The 14,265-nt window shown below is 40.2% G+C and overlaps 1 protein-coding gene across 8 annotated transcripts in view; it reads right to left on the bottom strand.

Annotated features, from left to right (window-relative positions):
- Nucleotides 1–14,265, bottom strand: part of CCSER1 (coiled-coil serine rich protein 1) — a 626,891-nt gene that overhangs the window by 548,289 nt on the left and 64,337 nt on the right. The window contains exon 3 of one of the 8 annotated variants that reach the window (XM_039710731.1): nt 8,552–8,731. The exons of the other annotated variants lie outside the window; for them this stretch is intronic. The gene's annotated coding sequence lies outside the window, so the exon portion shown is untranslated. The remainder of the gene's footprint in view (nt 1–8,551; nt 8,732–14,265) is intronic. 8 annotated transcript variants of the gene reach the window in all.

Genomic DNA, 14,265 nt, shown 5'->3' with positions numbered 1-14,265 from the left:
TTCTCACGTCTGCCTTGGGTTTTTTGTTTGTTACATAATGAAGCTTTCAAACTAGAACCAACAGGTAAATTAAGGGACTTTTAAGCCACTGATATTACCAACTTCTATGAATAAGAACTCTTATTACTAAACAAGATGAGCAACAATGAATCTCTTTGCATATTTGTCCTCCTCATATTTTCATGAATTTATTTTCCAAAAATGATATGTGTTCCTTGATTATTCTTCTTCAGGGGAAAAAAAAAAAAAGACAAAATTATCTAACCAAAACACTGTCACTTGTTAAACACATAAACAGGGAATGTTCTGTGAGAAGATGGGACCTGCAACCACAACTCAAAAGAGCAACATCACCTGAATTCCAACACCAGTACTAACATTAAGAATCTTATTTAGAAAATTTAAAGCATGTCCTGAACCCTGGTGGAGTACACCAGCTTGTATTTCTTGTGAGGATATAAACAGATGGCATATACAGATAGCCAAAACACAGATAGCATGAACAAGGAGCAAGCACACACTGCCTAGAAGTCTCACCAGGATGGTGAGTATATTAATACTTAATCTAGTAGCTCTTGTTAGGCAGTCACTTTGCACTTGTAAATGTCACATTTAGGCAAGCATCCTGCTTGCAGATTCTCTCTGCACCCTGTAAAAACACTGCTAACAAAATGACACAGAGAAATGGAATTTAAAGTCCACAGAGGGGATATAATCACAAGTAATGAAGGAGAGATCTGTTCCTGGACAGCAAACTGCCAGACTCAGAGCCATTAAACCAACCTTCTATTTCAGCAGAGCAGGATATATTTGGCATTAAAGTTCTAGGACTTGAAAAATGCTACCAAGAAATTGAATTAGTGACAGCCATCCGCCAGCTTGAATGAAATATTCAAATACATCTGATGCAGAGCAGTCCTAACTAGTCAATTCTTGCCGAGATCTTTTGAAAAATCACAACTCTGTGCAAAGGGACAAACAGGACTTCTAAAAAAACTACTATATCTGACTACAGCTTACACAGACAATAGCAAAAAGATGCATAAGCTTCTTGAGATCATTTCCCAGAGTGTTGCATTCAATGTCTTTATGTTCAGTGATGACAGACGATGACAACAGCAAATCTCCCTCATTTTCTTCTGTCAAGAACATATGCCACAAAGGCAAGTACCACATGCAGGAGATGTCTAAGAAATGAGGCAATAATCTTCCAGCACCTGACAGCGACCAGACAGTGCAACTTACTAGAGTAAAACACTGAATAGAAATTAAGTCCTTCCTTAAAAAGAAAATGCTGCTACAAGAAGCTTCAAGATAGTTTTTCTACTTCAACTAGTGAGAAAAATGTCTTGTATTTAAAAAAGAAAAAAGCTTCTTATTTCAGAAGCCATGTATTATTTTGATTAGATCAATGCTTGTAGGTCCTAAGTCACCCTATTTATTTAATCACACCCACATTTAAGAAAATATGGTCAATACTTCAATTACCTTCCAATTCAAATACAAAACAAATCTGAACAAGCAAAGGTGAAGGATGAAACTAAAAGGATAGCACAGAAGCTAGGTTTTTTTGTGATAGTATAAAGTTTTCTAGTATGGTTCTAAATTAGCCTTAAAAATAGGGCTTACATATTACATAGACCTCTGATGAAAGTCAGTAGAAATTGGCTTTCCTTCTCCTGCCTTGACTCTAGAGATATTCTGCAACTTTTTTAGTTAGCCACAGCCTCTTCTTTCATGCTAATGTTTTTTACTCATAATTTATAATTCAAATGAGGGTTTCTTAGGTCTTCCACAGTTCAAGCGAAATGCTTAACAAAATACAGGAAATTTCTCTTGCTGAGCACACTTGTTAGTCTTAATTTTCCTATACACATTCACTGAGTACCCCAAAGAAGTGGAGTATCACTATCCTTTGAGTCTTCCCATTGTTGACTTTTGCCATTTCCTACCAAATCTACTGTGCAAATTACAGTCCCTGAAGAATTTCAAAGTGTCCCATGAGGCATACTTCTAAAGAGTTTGTCTACATTGTTTATTTAATGCCCAATTATCAAATCCATTTTTAAAAAATATTGTGGTTGTTTTACATGTATGAAATTGTAATGTTTATTGATATATTTGAAAAATCATATATCACATCTGTGACTCTCTCTTTCTGTCTTTAACCCAGCTGCAAAGTGGATGGAGTTCTTCAATTTCTATCCATGGGGAAAATCACACTACAACTGTATTACTTTTCCCTTAATGATATCAATAAAATTAAACCTCTACTTTAGTCCTAAATTCCCATGAAGAAGGGCAGAGATTGCACTCTCTATTATCTCTTAAGATCATTACTGCTATAATAATTATGTCAAGGGTTACAGCATTTTTTGGCTGTGAGCCAAAGACTGCTCCGTAAAACATTCTGATGTGTTGCAGTTCTGGAGACAAGCACGCAACTGAACACACTGCAGTTCATGTGACAACAGCCGATGTTTATTGACAGGCACCTTTTATAGGGGCTTCAAATTTCCCGTGCTTACACACCTGACTGAGGCTGCTCGAGGTGAGGTCTGTTATGGCAAATTTATCTGAGCAGCTTATAGACCAGCTGTAGCTGCCACAATAATGCCTTCTCTTTCACTCTCTTTTTTGGATCCTATCACAGACAATTTCAGAAGACACAGCCAGCAGAAAAACAGATGTAGCTTCAGTAAAGTCCAACAGAAGCCTCACGAGCTACTTTCACTTTATTATGTACATGGCATAAATAAATCACACAATTCTTCATCCTGCTGAAACAGTGTGTATATATATATATATATATTCCCTCAGATTCCTATGGTCAGGCTCAATGTCTCTTTTGGATTTATCTCTGATTTAAAGCAATAGCGCAGGCTTTTCTCCAGTCCAGACTCAGCTGACTGCTTTTGTGCTCTGCCTCACCCTCAATTCAGAACTCTCTAAGTCCCTCACAACAGAAGTCAGGTAAATCAGCCAGGTACAACATGCGCAGGTCAGGCAGGATGGACAGCTTTCTCCACGGCCACTCTCCCTCCCAGCAGCCTTGGCCTTTTCAGCCACCCCACCTGGGCCACGCTCACGTAGGATGTGCCTCCCCAGGACCTGGAGTGGCAAGGCACAGGGAGCCAGTCCTCCTGTGCCCAGCTGGCTGCCACCTGGAGGTCCTGGCAGGTGGCCTGCTGGAGCAGCTCAGTGGAGTTTGGCTCATCTCTGTCTCTGCAGGAAAGCCAGGAGACACTTGAGAGTGCTGAGCGATGGGGCTCAGCCAGGTGGGATGGTGCCAGGCGGCTGCGAGCCAGGACCCGCCACGGCCTTGGGCCAACAACAGGCAGGGCAAGGGCTGAGTGTCCACATGGAGGAAAAGCTTGGGCAGGCACCAAAGCTCCTCTGCCTCCTTCCCAGCCCTTTGCCCTATCCCAGGAGGCAGAGGTGGGTCTCAGCTGCTGCAGAGGAAACCAGGATAGGCTGACAAACAAGGGGAAGAAGTCAGAGCCTGCCTGAAGTCTTTTCCACACGACCTGTAGCCTCGGTCAGCCCAGCCAGGCCTGAGTTTGTCCAAGACAGGCCAAGCCCAGACAGAGAGGTCTCAGCCCCTTCAGACCACGCTGCCCCTTGCATTTTTCTCCCTTTCTTGTGCCTTCCATGTCATGGGCCAGACACCCTCAGCTTCTCCAGGAACGTGCTGCCAGGGTGATCGCTCCTGCAGGAACTATGAGCTAGCTACTGGCTTAAGGAAAACCCTGACTTGACAAAGCAGTACCTAAGGCACCAGTGTCATTGCTCTCTGCAGGGAGACATTCCCCATAGACAAAAAAAAAAATGTGGGAAGACTAGGAAGAGAAAGAGACATTTCTCTACTTGACATACATTCACAGCTCCAGCAAGGCTTGGGGATGGGGGCAGGACATTGAAGGTAAGGTCACACATACTGTAACTATGTCTTTGACCAACTTCTAGCCAACTTAAGTATTACTGCAAATCAATGCAGGGATGTGGGAACCCCACCACTGAGACTTTCCACTGTGGATAAGGAAAACTCATCCAACTTCTGCTCAAGACAGAGGATACAGAAGTTATAACCACAGGGTACCCTATGGTTTTGTCTGTGAGATCGCAGAGAAGATGTGAGCAACTGGGATGGAAAACGAACTTCAACCCTAGAGACATAGGTACATGAATTGCAGGGGAAAACAATCAGAAATGGGAGTTCCTTCAAGAAAGCTCCTGCTGCTGCTCCAGTCTGCAGTGGACAATTTCCCAGGAAGAGAGAGGTAAAGCTGACTTTACTCTTAAACCTATGGAAAGAAATTCTAACCCATTTCTACAAGATGGAAGTGAAGGATCCTATGGTGAGTATTAGAGGAGTCTTCCTTCCAGCCAATAGGATATGAGGGACAACTGGATTTACTGGACTGTGTGAATCCAGTGGCTTGGAACATCAGAAACACAGGGAGTACAAGACTCTAGCAGATAACCAGCACAAAGGGCCCTGATGGCACTAAACTATGCAATGGGCTTGTTGTATAGCTGCTTTGGAGACAAAGGAAATTAAACAGCTGCCCATCTTCTCTGGTCTCTTGAGGACCCTCCTCTCACAGGATTAACAAAAGTTAAAGGATCATGGGTGGTGACAGTCTCTACCGTAACAGCACACCAGCAGCAATGTCACATCAACCAAGACTCCATGCTTCTCATCCATTAACTGAGTCACCAACTGGATCACCCAAGAGTCATTAGTAGGAGCTGCTCACCTTTAACAGCCCCATATGGCCAGTAGGAAAGCCTAATGGAGAATGGTGATTAACAGTAGATTAATGTGGCATGACTGAAATCAACCTGCTGCTATAACAGACACACATCAGCACAGTCAAAGGCAGCCCAGTGGTGTACCAAAACTGGTACCACTAATGTGTTTTTCTCAATCTCTTTGGCAATGGAGCTTGCTTGCACTTGGAGGGGTGCCCAGTATACCTTGAATCCCCCACCCCTGGGGGAGGGACACAGCTCTACCATCTGCCATGGACCGTTCTGGTACAAGGAGAAGCTCAGGGACACCTGCAGTAAATTGATGACACTATCACATGGGGTAATACAGCAGAAGAAGCTGTTGAGAAACAGAAAAAATACCTCAAATCTTTCTGAAAGCTGGCTTGTTCATTAAACAAGATAAGGTCAAGGGACCTGTACAGGAATACCATGCTAAGACAGAGTCTGTTAGATCCCAATGGGTGTGACTGACAAAATCACATCTGCATATCCACCAATTAGTAAGAAACATACACATGCTTTCTTATGCATTGCAGGTTTCCAAAAAATGCATATTCCCCATGACTGTCTGATTGCCAGCTTGCTTTACCAAGTGACCCAGAAGAAGAACAATTTCATATGGGGCTCTGAGCAACAACAAGCCTTCAAACAAATCAAACAGGTGACACAGTTCATGCAGCAGCTCTTGGACCAGCCTAGACAGGACAAGATGTAAAAAACATAAACAGTCAGGGAGAACCTGGAGCCTCTGTCAGAAAGCATCAGGGGAGCCTTGAGGTCAGTAGCTAGGGATTTGGAGTCAGGAACACAGAGGATCTGAAGCCTACTAGACTCCAAATGAAGAAATACTGCCAGAAAAACTGGTTGGAGTTTTGTTAAGTATATTGTGCTAATAAGGAAAGCAAAGTACTTAAGTATATGAAAGCAGGTTACTATTCTACTCATATACTTAAGTATATGAAAGCAGGTTAACATACTGAAAAGACAGAGATTTATTTCTTCAGTAAATTACTTTAAAGACAAGTGGTTTCATATCTGCAAGAGAGCTGATAACCTTCAAATTTGAAGCCAAGGCGCTTCACTTTTTCAAATCAAATAAAGTGACTTAGACTCAGAAGAAAAGACATGGAAGAAAAAGAGGTGTGTTTCAGAGCCACAGCCATCTGACTGTCCTTATAGAGCAAGGCAGAAGTTGACTGTCATAAAACCACAGAATATCCTGAGTTAGAAAGAATCCGCAAGGATCATGGGGGTCCAGCTCCTGGCCTGCACAGGACAACCCCAAGAATTACAGCATTTGTCTTTAGCAAAGAGAAAAGCTAATGAGAGAGCAACTTCCTCACCCTCACAACTTCTTTATTAACAAAGCACACCTTTATTAAACTGCATTTTTTTTCAATTAACAGTCAGAGTCAACCTTTTGCAGGGCCAGGATTTCATGTTTGTATCTAATAATAAGTAAGCTTAGAGCAGCAGCACATTGCTTATGTATTTATTGCACTTTTAACTCCTCAAGGGACATCAAAGAGGTTGGATAATGGAAATAATTTTTTCAAGAAGTAAAAAATTATTATTCTAAGAATGCAGCTGCAGACAACTATAAAAAGCATAGGTAGTGAAGAACAAATCCCTTAATTTTGGTCAATCTTATAGCTTGGCAACTCAAAAATGAGGTCAACAACCCTAGAGGCAGTTTCAGGAGGGTCCAGAGCAAAAAAGGCTAACAGCATGGCACTTCCTTTGGGAAAGGTCTGCAATGGTGTCAGGATCTAGAATAAAGTGAGAATGACTTGGAGTGGCTGCTCCTTCAGCTCAATCAGAAAAAGCAAGTCCAACCGATAAGATGTGCTGAATACTAAACTTAATGACTGTCTTCATAGAGAAAATAATACCAGACTTCACCACCAGAACTTTTTTTCTTGTATTTTACCCTCAGAAGACTCTTTGAATAGTGACCCAAATAATTCAAGAGGCAACAAATAAATCTATTAGAACTCTATTACAAGTCTGTCTGTGTACAAAACACCTGGCATTTGTCCCTAATTACTGTACTCTTTATAACTTTGTGCATAACAAATAAATGAGTCTTCAGCCTTGACTCATTCTCAATTATATAAGGACAGAGATCAAACATCAGCCTGCAAAATTACTGCCAAGAAAAGATCTGACAATTATTGATTTGCTTAAGCAGATTTAAAGGTAAAAAAACCAGGTCATGAACTTTTAATAAACTGTAAATAGACTATAGGAAAAGACAACAACACTTGGAAGGGAACAGATCAAGTTTCACACTTGACAAAATTGCTAAAAAAGCTTTTACAGTTATTAAATAGTCAATAAAAACAAAGTGTTTTTCCTTCCTTACAGCTTTGCTGCTATTTTCAAGAACTTAAGAACCAAAGTCCCATAAGACTACATATCTCTCTAGCAAAGGGCAATGCAAAAAGATCATGAGTTCTCCAATGAAGGAAATATTACACACATTTCTACACATTACACTCATATTGTATATTTTTTAATAGACCTGTAAGGCTGAATTGAAAAAAGGAAGTTAATCAATACATTCCTCAGGAGGCTATAAAGGTTAACATACTACTCACAACAAGATCCCTTTTAAAGAACATGATCACACAAACACAATCTTACCTGACACTTTTAAAAACATATCCTATTATAGCCAGTCAATCCCCTTCCACTTCCCAAAGCAAGGCTGATTGTAGTGAACTTCTAATTCAGATTATATTCTTCAGACTACTTTCAGCATGAACTGATATATCAAAAGTTGCAGTGGAAACTTGGCATTTTCCCCAGGTTTAATTCTCTTGCACCCTGTTCTGACATAATTTTATACCTACCTTCCATGGTATTAGAAAGCAAGCTCCTTCTATCAGTAGAGAATACTAGAATGAACATCCAGTTCCTGGAATTCCCTTTATTAATGACATATAAAGTACTCAAAAGGGATAAAGTAAAGAAAGTGAGGGGACAATGTCTTTGAGCACTGCCTTCAAGGTGGCACTTTGTCATTTACCAGATGCCATGCCCTTGGCAGCTGCCCATTGACCCTGCAGCTGTGGCTGCTCGACAGAAACATCAGTCTTCAAGACACCAGTGATGCCCCCTGCATTTCTGTGGTGCCTGGTGTGATCTTGAGAACGCCACCTAGTCATCCAAGCATTAAAATGGATAATGCTTTCAGGATTATTGGAGAGATATAAGGAAATGTCTACATAAGAGCTCTAAAATCTTTAAGTGGCAAGACTTTCTGAAACAAATACGCACAGCAATAAAAAGAAACTGTCTTAGAAATGCCAAAGATTAATTATTCATTATTTTAGTATTATCCCAAACATTCAAGTGGGAAAGTTCCATTGCTAAATGTTAGACTGTACATCTGCTGCTTGCTGAGAACATATGGTGCAATTGTAACGGGAACTGCTGTCTAAGGGAATACAGCACTTTATTTGAGAAGCACTTGCATTGTTCATCATCTTTCATTAACCACATACAAGTTGCTCTGCCATTCATAAAACCATAAAATGGGTTAAAGGAGACCTTAAATCCAACACCCCATGGACCAGGATACCTTCCACTGGGCCAGGTTGCTCAGAGCCCCATCCAGCCTGGCCTTGAACACCTCCAGGGATGGGGCATCCACAGCTGCTCCAGGCAACCTGGTGCAGTGTCTTACAACTTTCACATTGAGGAATTTCCTCCTAATATCTAATCTAAGTCTACCCTCTTTCAGTTTAAAACTTTTTACCACTTGTCCTACCTGTACATGGTCTTGTAAAAAGTCCCTCTCTGGCTTTCTTGTAGGTCCCCTGCGGGATATTGGAAGACACTGTATCATCTCGCCAGAGCCTTCTCTTCTCCAGGCTGAACAACTCCAATTCAGCCTGAGCAGGAGAGGTGCTTCAGCCGTCTGATCATCTTTGTCACTCCTTTGGATATGCTGTAACAGGACAAGGTTGTTCTTGTTTTTGAGGCCACACAGCTGATGCAGCACTGCAGGTAGGGTCTCACTGGAGCAGAGGGGCAGAATCCTCTCCCTCACCCTGCTGGTTATGCTGTGATGCAGTCCAGGATACAACCAGACTGCAAGCACACATTGGTCATGTCCAACCTCTCATGCACCAGCACCCCAAAAGCTTTTCAGGGCTGCTCCACTCACTGCATATCAGGATATGGGCACATGTTTTCATGGCCCTGTTTTGAACTATTCTGTACTATATCTATTTTCTAAATACATACGTAGCTAAGACGCAAAGTCACTCGACAGATCAAATTATTGAGAAGTAAAGAATATCTCTCACCTCAGGCTAAACTCTAGAGAAAATAAGCATTTTCAGAATTATCTTTGTTTTGATAATTATTTTTTTAAGAGTCTCCAGGTGACAGCATCAGACTTACAATCTGTTCTGGAAGTTTACACCAATCTCTGTAAGTAAAATAAACCCATAAAAAACCTTCTAAGTAATTTCTGTTAGATTAACCAATTTGAAACACATAGCTAAGTGTCAACAATTTCACATTTACTTGAACTTCTTAGTAGTCCTGTTCTGGACCACCACCCACTCTTCACCAAGCAAAACACTGTGTGTATTTGAGCAGATGAATTGTCTAATTTGAGACAAAAGGGAGTGGAAATATTGGACACTATGGATTTGTACTACTGTCATTTATCTGCCTTCAGCAGATAAAAGAGATACTCAGCATCCTACTGCTCCTTTGACTAAGACTTCTGTTTTCCTTACATTTTTACAATGAATTGCAAAATACATGTTTTCCTCTTATTCAGCTTTGACAAATTAGCAGTCTGAATTTGCCAAGCACAGGGATTTGGCATTCCACGCTTTATTGCATGAGGAAGTCATTAACAGATCAAAGCTCAGATGCTGGTGTGGCTGTTGAAAGTTATTTGCATTCTTATACAAATACTTCTCAGGCACTTTCACACACTCACTCCTGGCTGTTTTGGGGATACCACATACAAGGAAATATTTGCAATATTCAGGCCAATGGGTTACATTAACCATTATGGTCTTATCTTTATGGATTCTGACTGCAGCTTTAAGAGTCTCTGTTTATAAGGAGGCTCTGAAGAAAATTACAAACAAAATGCTGACACACCCATGTAATGGAGAAAACAGCTAATGACTCAGACATTAAACTTTGCTCAGGAAGATGGCTGTTTGAATACAAGGAACAAAATACACAGGAACCGTAAATAGAAAATATAAGGAAAGTCAGATTTAGGCACATAGTAACTAAAAATGGAGGTGGAGCCAAACTACCACAGTACTACTTAAGATACACAGGAGATAGGCATGGACAGACAATTCGGATTGTACTGAAAATGTAATTATAGTTATTTAATAGAAGAAAGTACTACAGATAGCCTATTACAGCCCAACACTAAATTTTCAGTCCACAAAAACCAAAGGATTCCTGGGAATATCCACACCAAAGATACTGCAAAAAAAAAAAATCCAGAAGTCTCATGCCAGCCTTACTGCAGCTAATTTTAAGCTATTACACATACATGTACTTGCAATACATGAATCTGTACTTTAATCCAGACCAGCTGAAGTTACATGGAAAGAGCAAATCATGGAGTGCTAACCCTGCTCCTCACCACCCAGTTCATATGTGTCATCTGCAATTACTACAGCTGCTGTGAAAGAAAAAAATACTTTGAAAGAAGAGGTGAATCCATTTTCTTTTTTTTTACTCTCTGTTCCCACAACTCCTGCTCTGACCTTATTCTCTTTAGGATAGTAGCTCATGTTGTGTCAAGTTTCCAAGCTGGAAATGACAGCACAAGGCACACACCTGCATGGCTGCCCCTGGTCTGCCCTGACACCTGTCCATGGTTCCAGCAGAGCACTCTCACACCATGCACAGGGATCTGCTCCAAAATTCCCTAGCTTCAGCCTGTAACATCTAAAGGACCTCCAAAAGCTTCCCAAGTGAATAGCCAAAATGACAACTATAAACCTCAAGCTCTGACAAACAGAAATGACAGAACTGACCAAAGAGCAGAAATGCAGATTTCCCTCTGCAATTTTGAAAATTGTGAACACCAGGCAGCACAGTGAGCTTCTGGAGAGGCCATAAATGCAGAATGCACTGTACCAAGGCAAAAGCAATGCCTGGAGACACAAATTCCAGAGCAATGTGGACTATGTACAGATGACAGCAGTATAACATAACAGTATATAATGCTTATACTGCTCCTCTGGAGCTTATGAAAATACCAAATCTCAGTGCTGTGGAGTGCTGAAATACATAAGGCAGTTCAAGTGAGAGAGTTAGATTTTATAAAATGTCTTCTCTATCTTCTTACACAACTAAGACCATTTAATAGTTTCCAAAGTTACTGTTGCCAGACATAAGTAATAGGCAATATTCAATGAGAGAAGAAAAGGTTTCTAAGGTTGGCCAGGAACACTTACTTGAGTCATTCCCCCATTTAGGAATAAGCTATACAGGAGTACAATACCCAAGAAGAAGCATTTCTAAAGCAAAACTAGAAAAGTAGCTGGAAACAATTACCTGATGCTCTCCTTTGGGCTACATGAATTATTTTGGGTCTTCATTTGAGGGACACAGAAATACTTGAGAGAAATAAAAACCCAAAGACAAGCTCCTATTCTGAAAACCTCACTTTAAACTTTGGCATGAAAAAAAGCCAAATACAAAGTGTTTAATTAATTTGGTCAATAAACAGTCAATTAAACTTCTGAAAATCTATTTCCTCTTTCCTAATATGAGGAAGGAGGAAAAATTTATTGTCCTGACAAATGTCTGAGCATAACAGGCCAGGTGCAGCGATGGCACAAAGATGCCAAGACCTACAATGCTCTCAGGAGAGGATGGCCACAACTGTGTCACAAGAGGATGACACCTCAGCTGAAATTACATCAACCTGACAGGATTCAGCTTCACCTGTGAACATAGCTCACAATCAAAACTGCCCAAGGCACAACAGGTCCCACAATAATAGAGTGCACAACTCATACCGAGTTATACAAGGAAGGACAGATTATCCCCAATTCTATCTTGCTTGCCCATCTACCCACATCATTTAACATTAATATGGTTTTATATCACTGCCACTTCAAAATCTGGAGAAGCTTTGTTTTTGGCCAGGCTTTACTGGACTCCATCTGAAATACAGATGTCCACTACCCATTACCACAATGGCCTGTCTGGCGATTAGGTGACAAAAGAAGTGGGTTTCTGCAACATCTTCTAATGCTGCTTGTATCAGTAAGCTACAACTAGCATCCATCACAACCATCAATACAAGACAAACATAGAATCAGTAAGAGAACTGCACAGCACTTGTCTGTTAGTGGTTGTAGGGCACGGCGTAGCTTTCACTTTGATGTCTCTTTCTCAGCTCTTACTTTGGTGGTATCGGTATCAAAGCACTAGAAATTACTGACTTCTATCAAATTGTGCAGGCACCCACAGTCCCTAGCACCTAAAAACCAATACTGTTATTTAGGTTAGCAACAAGGAACTGCGCACTGTGCCCCTGGGCCAGACTCCAGGGCAGCCACCACTCTCCCACTGGTTTTATAACAGCATAAACATGGGTGTGAGTCAACGGCAGCATGCGGATACTGCAAAGGGCTCCTCAAGGACCTGACCTGAAGAAGCAGCTGTCTGTGCGAATGCAGCCTATGACTTCAGGCTTTGCACCTTTATTAAGCATTTTCCAGTCATTATTCCTCCCAAATGAACATTAGCAGCAGAGGACACGTGGTGGCATCAAAATCAGTGTGACCTTTTTGTCACTTAATAACATAAAGAAGACTTTGCATAATGAGCCATTAGAGCCATGTTTATGAATCCACCTGAAAACAACAAGTTCCTTTCCCGTCAAAGAAAGCCGAAGAAATTGTTTCAGTTAGTACTTAACTGCTTACCTTCAAAAACCAAACAGAATTTTGATTTCTTTTTTTACTAATGAACTATAGGTCAATTAAAATCTTATAATTACTGAATAACAAATAAAAGTGATTTTTAAATATTGGTCAAGATTTCTTTATTTTTTCCTGACACTACAATACCTGAAAAATAAAACTGAATTATTTACCCCAAGTGTTACTGAAACACAGTATGTCTCAGTAGCAAAGTCATCAGTATGACCAGCCAAAGAGTCTTCTGAAAAGCTGTTATTTTCAAGAGAACTACCTCCTTGAACACACACAAACACTATCATGACTTATCTCAAATTACTTTACCACATGAAATTATTCCAAAAATGTATTTTTTCATACCATATTGAAGGTATGTTTTAAAAAAAATCATAGACAAAAAAGAAGTTTTCTTTAAGCAGCAATCTTTTTTATCTTTTTTATCTTCTTCCTACTCTGAAAGTCATGTTGTATATGAGTCTGACAGCTAAAGCCCAATTAAATCAACTTTGAGATGGACATTTCAATAGAGGTTTCATTGCTAGTCCAGCAGGAAATAGTTTTAGAAACAAACAGAACAGCTAATTAACAATCACATACAAAAGTACTCGCTCATAAATCCATTTCTAAGCGCTAACAAAAGCAATTCAGAAATATCCATGCTAATTATTAGTTATTGTACTGGCAACATATTAATGAGCCAGAAAAAACTCCAAATATGAGCCATTCCTGGAGACTCAAAATAACCGTGGATCACCTACATACCTACAGTGTAACCCAGTGCTCATTTCTGGTTGGCCATTCACCTAGGAAAGGATTTCTTCCACAGATGAATTATCAGCACTGGACATTCAATGCCAGTTCATAGCCCTTATTCTCACCAAGTTCAACTTCATGAACTGTTTTCTGTCATCTGAAGTAAATAAGTTGAGAAGTGTTTTTGTACTGATGGAGCAGAATGGAAAATGGGCGGATCTTGATAAATCAGGTCATTGGTGTATCATCTTCCATACTGTATGCACAAGTATTGCTGGGAAGACTTTGCCACTATGACCACACATAAAAACACCAATGCTTCAAACTAAAGTTTGCTGTTAAGATACTTTCAGCAAAAAAGAATAATTGCCATTCTTAACAATGCTAATACTTCCTCTATTGTCACAAACAACAGTGGCTTTTATCTAGTCTAAGAATGAGATGTTTATTTTCTTTTAAAGAAGCAAAAATAACTGCAAATGCATTAAGACATACTTTCTGCGCAGCTTTAATGACAGGAAAACATTTTCATATATTAGCTGATGTGTTCATTGAAAAAAGCAGATGCAAGTCCCCCTTGAATAGCATTACATCACATTTCCACTCAGAAAGGGATTTTTGTAAGCCTGGGTTCAACAGCTGACACAGCAGCTCAAAAACTTGGGTGCTGCCTTATTATTACAGGTTCTATTATAGTCACTGTAATCAAAGAACTGACAGCATTTTCTTTATGAATTCTTATTCAGGGGTTAACAACTGAGCTGTAAAATTTGCTTTGGGATGGAATTTTGCATCTACCACA

Source organism: Passer montanus, unplaced genomic scaffold (assembly GCF_014805655.1).
Source record: "Passer montanus isolate IOZ18808 unplaced genomic scaffold, ASM1480565v1 scaffold23, whole genome shotgun sequence".
Lineage (NCBI taxonomy): Eukaryota > Metazoa > Chordata > Aves > Passeriformes > Passeridae > Passer > Passer montanus.
The sequence above is the reverse complement of the archived record's forward strand: the minus strand, read 5'-3'. Positions and strand labels throughout refer to the sequence as shown.